The sequence below is a fragment of the Tupaia chinensis genome, unplaced genomic scaffold, assembly GCF_000334495.1.
Source record: "Tupaia chinensis unplaced genomic scaffold, TupChi_1.0 Scaffold000159_1, whole genome shotgun sequence".
Lineage (NCBI taxonomy): Eukaryota > Metazoa > Chordata > Mammalia > Scandentia > Tupaiidae > Tupaia > Tupaia belangeri.
The window spans coordinates 4,995,696-5,002,165 of record NW_006159630.1 but is presented as its reverse complement, the minus strand read 5'-3'; the positions used below and the strand labels follow the sequence as shown (position 1 = coordinate 5,002,165).

General features: G+C 53.6%; 1 long non-coding RNA gene across 1 annotated transcript in view; it reads right to left on the bottom strand.

Annotated features, from left to right (window-relative positions):
• Window positions 1-6,470, bottom strand: part of LOC102496929 (uncharacterized) — a 9,888-nt gene that overhangs the window by 1,303 nt on the left and 2,115 nt on the right. Inside the window, exon 2 of the long non-coding RNA XR_334145.2 lies at window positions 341-406. This is a non-coding gene — a long non-coding RNA (uncharacterized LOC102496929). The remainder of the gene's footprint in view (window positions 1-340; window positions 407-6,470) is intronic.

The following is a 6,470-nucleotide window of genomic DNA, read 5'->3' as shown; positions in this document are numbered from 1 at the left end:
TCTTTCTCTCTTTCTCTCTTTCTCTCTTTCTCTCTTTTCTTTCTTTTCTTTCTTCTTTCGGTTGCCAGAAGGTGTGTGCTCTCACCAGAGAGAGGAGGAAGGGAGAGGGAGAAAGCATCTCCCCAGTGGGGCGTGGTCACACTGCAATCCCTTCTCCATTTCTCCATTCCCCTGGGATTTGGGGCACACATGCATACACCTGGTGTGTTTTCCAGCTGTGGGGGCCAGGACTTGATCCAAGGTCAGCCAAGTGGGGTCTGGCTCCCTTAGTTAAGGTCTAGGTCATGGGGTTGTCCTCACTCTGAGCCTTGAGCTAGATGCCACCTGTCTTTCTACTTACCTACGTGCTTATGCGTGATGGCTTTTTGCCGTGACTTGTGGACATAGGTGTCTTGGATCTGGTGACCTGGGAGAACGAACATGAAGTAGGAAAACTGTGAGCTAAATAGAAAGAAGGGGGTGCAATGGCATCACCGTGAGCACTGCAGTCGGTGTCAGGCTCCAGTTCTCTGCCCTGGAAGTCACCTTCCTCTTCTGTACCTTGGTGTCCCGCTCTGGGAAACGGCTGTTGTAGGGGTGAGCGGTGATGGGTGTGAAGGGCCTAGACTGGGCCTGTGGGGTCAGCGCAGGTCGGGGGACCGCTGTTACTCTCTAGGTGAAATCAGGCACTGTATTTAGGTGTCACGCACAGAGAGGAGTCAAACAGGTTTCTGAGCTCCGAGTTATCTGTGGGGCTTAAACACAGACCTCCTCTTGCCTCGGTTTCCCTGGGTGTGGAATTACCTCAGGTTGTCACTGTCGCAGGGGTTCCCTGAATGTTCCCCTGACCCACTCAGGAGCCCGCTGGGTGCCGGTGCACCATGTGACTGGACGGTGTGCGTGACCTTTGAATGAGGCCAGCGAAGCCACCCAGGACAGCATTCTCCCTTATTCTCGGGACCGTTCAGGGACCGGAGTCTACCAGGTGTTAGGCAGGCCTGTCTTGCCCTTCGTTTGGCCTCTTTCCGCTTTGAGGGCAACAGTGTGGATGGGTCAGGCAAGAGTGAGCCCTTCGCGGTCCGGAAGGCCAGGCCGTGGGGCGCAGCCCATTCTTCGTGACCTCATGCTTCAGAGGCTGAGGCCGGGAGAGGGCCAGGAAAGTGCGCATCCTCCCTCCCACGGGGGTCTGCTTTCCGGCAGCAGCAGAGTTAACTGCGGCCCCCAAACAGACCTGTTCAAGTCCTACACCTGGCACCTATGAGTCATTTGAAAAAATAGCATCTAAGAATCTCGAGATGAGATTGTCGTGGACTGTGATAGGTGCGGAAGGTCACATATTAGATCTTACACATGAACAACTGTTCGTCCATTTTGTTCCCTTACCCTAACATGGCTGTCTGCTTCTGTAAACCTAGCTGCTCTTCTCATGAGAAAATAACTTGAACTAGCTGTACAGAAAACCATATCGGTACAGGTACGATATCCTGTACCTACTACTGTCTCTACTAACTAGCCCAGGACCTTTTAACAACATAACTACTTACATAGAAACCCACTCCCCCAAAATAATTAACCTACTTGATTCAACGTCTGTAACTATTTACATAAAAACCCCTAATAACTGACCCCCTATAAAAAGATACGCAAACTTCACTTGGGACTACAGTTCTGACTCTCGGTTCCCCCTCCCCCCGACAGGCACTCAGAGGAGAAGGCCCCTCCCGCAGAGCCTCAGAAGGGCAGTCCTGCCAGCACCTTGATCCCACACCCCCCTCCCCCCACCCCCCGCCCCCGGACTTCCAGGCTCTGGAGTGTGAGGAGCACATGTCAGTTCCCCTGGCAGGCGGTGGATTGCTATGGCAGTCCCTGGACACAGGGCACCAGGCTGACCCTTCCTGAGCCTCATGCGGGGACATGTCTTCTGCTCCCTGCTGTGAAGCTCAGCTGCACTTCACGTCCCCTGAGGGTACGGAGGAAGGTCAGGCGGGCCCTTGGTTTTGCATCAGCATGGTTGTACATTTCTGGGGCACAGAAGAACCTCCACTAATGTCCCACAGGCAGCTGAGGGGGACGTGCCCTAGCACGCACGGCTCCTGATCGGAGGCCACCACGAGGGCAGAGCAGGCAGGCACAGAGCTCTTTAGGACCCGTTGTGCATCCACACCTCAGCATTTTCTAGTCGAGTGAGCACTCTGGACTTGGAGGGCTGTCAGAGCGTGCTGGGCCCAGCTGACCTGCGTGACCGTATCTGCATGTGCCACTGACACCCGGCAGTCATGTAGCCCGTGAACACACGTAGAAGGTTGTTGCTATAGCTCTCACGCTCCCCCCCCACATTCGTGCACTAGGACTTGGGTGCATTGTAAAGCTGTTAAGTGAAAATTTAATCCCTTCATGGTGTCCCAGGAGGCGGCCTTCAGGTATGGTAAGACCTTTAGGGCAGAGCCCCTGTGAGTTCTGGTGTGTTTAAAAGTGGGGACAGGAGGGACCAGCAGTTAGTGTAATGGCTATGTTGCTGGACTCCCATGTAGTCGACTGCGGTTCGCGTGCTGGACCCGGTGGCTTAAAACTCATGCCAGGCCCATGTGCGTGCGTGCCCAAGATCCCGAGAGGAGAATGGAGGAGAAGAGATTGCGGCGTGGCCATCCTCCCTAGGGGTGATTTCTCGCTTTCTGTCTCTGTCTCTCTCTGTCTGTCTGGAGAGTGCATGCACCCTATGGCAAAAACCTCTCAAAAAAAAAAAAAAAAAGTGGGCACAGGAGACCAGAACTGGCAGAAACATAAGGACAGCCACTTGCTCGAGATCCTGTCCTCTGCCATGTTGTAGACCCCCAGAGGGTGGCGCACGACCCTCGGCCCTCCAAACTGGGAGCTGAATGAAGCCCTACTCTCCCGAATCGCCCAGGAATTGCCCAGTTCTGGGTATTTCCGCAGGCAGTGCAGTAGGGGCTACCGCGGTGGTTTACCAGAAAGACCCTGTCTGCATCTAGAGCCTCAGAAATGCGGATTGATCTTCTGAACACTTTTCATGCTGTTTTTCTGTTCAGGGGATATTTAAGACGGGGAGTCATTTATCTAAATATGGAGGATGATGCTGGGAACCAACTAGAGCTGTAGGCAGGATGATAATAATAATCTCTGTGTTCAGAACATTCTTGGAAGCATTTACACGGAGCCCAGCTATCTGCAAAGTGTTTCCACAAACATTTCCTTATCTGAACTTAACAACCCAGTGAAGTAAGTTTTTTGACACCGAATTCCGTCAACATCTAGTTAAAAATTTTAATTTTTCTTTGGAAGAGAAAAGCTCTAAGAGGAGCTCACGCTAGAGCCCACCAGGTCAGAAGGGATGTGAGAGGCGGTGTTCAGGAAGGTGTGAGTCAGCAGACATGTGATCTCAGCAGGAGGTCACACAGGGAGCACAGAACCTTCTGGGGGCACTGCGTGGGGTGGCCTTGTGGTGGAATGCAGCCTCTAGAGTCAAAAAGAACAACTATAAAGCAAAAGGTATAAGGAAAAGGGGCATATTGGTGTCCAAAGCTAGCATCAGTAAGAGTCTTCCCTGGGACCTGCAGAGACCCACCAGCTGCACGGCCAGGTGGCCATGGTGACATGCCCGTGACCTGAAAAGGCAGAGGGGCGGTGCGTGTGAGTTGCTCTGAAAGAGCCCACAGGGCACAAATAACAGAGGAGGGTCTTACGGAGATCGGAAAGGACAGGGTTGGGCAAAGGTCCTCTGGCGGGGGCTGTGGGACAGACGTGACGCATTGACTGACATGGTTGTCCATGCAGCAGCATGCGTGACTAGCCGAAGTGAGACTGCAGAGCTGGGCGATCCTGAGAATGGCCTTGTCCCCACCTGGGCAGCAGGGAACAACCGTAGCTACTCAACCGGTCAGCCGGCCACCTCTTCTTCATAGCTGTCTGGCCCTTATGTATTTCTTTTGACAGTAATCTCTTTTCTAGATAAACTTTATCTTCACAAACTCAAATAAGGAACCGAAACCTGCTCATGGCGTAACAGGAGATTTCAGGGTCTGGGTGGTCCCCTCTTCCACCCACGACCAGGAGAAAGTGGGAGCGACTGGTTTCTGGTGAGTGTGCCTGTCTTCCCCGTGGGCCCAGTCTCTGCCCGCAAGACCCAAGAGGGCTTCTTGGCCATACTTGTCCTGGAAAAATTGCTTCACCTGGTTGAATTCAGGACGCTCTGCCCAGTCCCCTTGTTATGTGGCCTCGGGTCTGGCCCCTGTGAGCCCACGTTCCTTCCTGCGGGCAGTTAAGGCAGTAAGCCCAGCCCTTCCTCCAGCTGTGGGACCGGCAGTGGCACATCCGGGGCTCCCTGGAGACTGGCTGCCCCGAGCCCTGATCTGCCCAGGAAGGGAGGTGCCACACGGCTGTGTCAGGGCAAAGGGAGGGCTGTGTCTGTAAAACACATGCACCAAGAAGTCTGAGCGGGCTATTTTTATTTCCTGACATGGAAGCTACAGGCCTCCGGTCATCTTCCGGTCATCTGTGTCATTCCGAATTTCATCAGATGCAGGCTGTGCATCCCACTGCGGAAACTCTGCCTCAGCCAAGCTGCATCCCTAGGCACCGTGTCCTTGCTTGGGACACCAGGCTAGAAGAGCCGTCTCAAGGTGAGCCGGTGACATGGTGGTTAAGGCACTATATCCCACATGGCTGACTGTGGAACGTGCTGGGCATATGCGTGTGCGTGTCCAAAATCCCCCAAGAGGAGGGAGAGCTGGAAGAGAAGAGATTGTGGTGTGTTGGTCCCCATGAGGGGGTCTCTCTGTATCTCTTTCTCTCTCCAACTATTGCAAGCGCCCTCTGGCAAATTTTTAAAAAAGAAAGAGGAAGAAGTATAAAAATAAGTAAATAAAGGTGGGGGTGGGGTGGGGAGTGAGAGCATTACCCCAAGGCTGCTTCAGCTCAGCCTGCTGTCAGGAGATGTGCTCGCTGTGCTCAGAATAGAGCCCTAATCAAAGGCTCATTCACTTCGACTCAGCCCGTCTGCAGCAGGGCTCTGGGAAGTGCCAGGTGCTCTGAGAAGTGGAAGAAATGAGTGGCTGTGGGCCCAGGGCTGGCAGCTCCGTCTGATGGGAGGGCCAGACCCAGTCCTCCGGTCGATCTGACCCAAGGCTACATGCTTTACGATGCAAGTGCACGAGGCATGGGCTTCCAGAAGAGGGCCCCAGGAAGGGCTTCAGGAGGCCCAGCTGTGGTGACACTGTGGGGCACTGTTGGTACCGTGTTGCACTACAGGTCTGGAGCCACATTGCTGACCATGGGCTTGGGCTCTGCAGCTCCCCAGCACATGGTCCGAGGTCCCCAGGAGCTGAAGGGTGAGCAGGCGGGGGTCTCAGCATGACCAGGCCCAGTTGAAGGCGCTGCTCTTTCTGCCTGTCTCTCTTGTGTACATGCTCGCTCTTACGAAAGAACTAGAAGGAACTGCAAGAGAGAGAGCACACGTGCAAGAGGGAGAGGCTCCAGAGAGGGGCAATGGCGAGCGGCTGGAGATCTCAGAGCTGTGCTGGTACCTTCCCGTCCCGTGGACAGGGCATCCCGGAGTCCGCTTCATGTGCAGTATCTTCCCATATTCTCACTCTTAACATGGCATCTGAGTAAATCCTGCTGCTGAAGAAGTATACTGAACTAACAAAAGAACGAATACATGAACAGATAGGATGGAGATGAAAATAGTCACCCTGGACAAAGGAAAGCTGGGGACAGGGTTTACAGATACCTGTGAGTGGCAGGCTTTGTAGCTTATAATTCTGCGGGGGATAGAGTTTTTGAGCAAAGGAGTGAGTTTGTGTTTTTGAAAGAGAACTCTACCAGCCGCTAAAGGTGCTTGGAAGAAGGAAGACTTCCTGCCAGGGAAAGCAATGGCTTGACAGGGAGCTTCGCCCCTCCAGACTGAAATGGATGATCAGTTTTGCAGATCTGGCTTCTTGGTCTAAAGTTGTCCCAGGTCGGGAATGACGTAATGTATTAGCTCAAGGCCACTGGGTTACTGCCAGCGCTCAACTGGGAAATGGTGCCTGTAGGGTAACCTACATTTCCTGTACTTTTCCAGGCCGGAAACTTTGCCAGGTGGCCCGTGCCAGGAGACTCTGTCATGCCTTGTGAGCCTGTCTTGAACGTTTTAGCACCAAATGTGAAGGTGGTGTCTTTTGGAAGCAGGCTCCAACAGGCCTGAGTAATGACCCAGGTGGAGGCACGAATATTCCTAAGAGGCCAGGGCTCCAGAGCATGAGAAAGAAGAGTCCAGGCCTCTCGGCAGAGCCACATACTAGTCCACTTGATGCTTCTCTTCGTTCTAGGGGATCGCTCAGGCCTGCTTCTCGCTTCCTTTGCTGTGGTGGTGAAGAAGTTGGGTTTTGGAGGCTAAAAATCTTAGGACCTCACTTGCCTCCTGGTGTCTTTCTTGCAGTGACCCACCTCCCAGCTTACATCCCTACACACCCCCCCCCCACAACCCCTCGGGC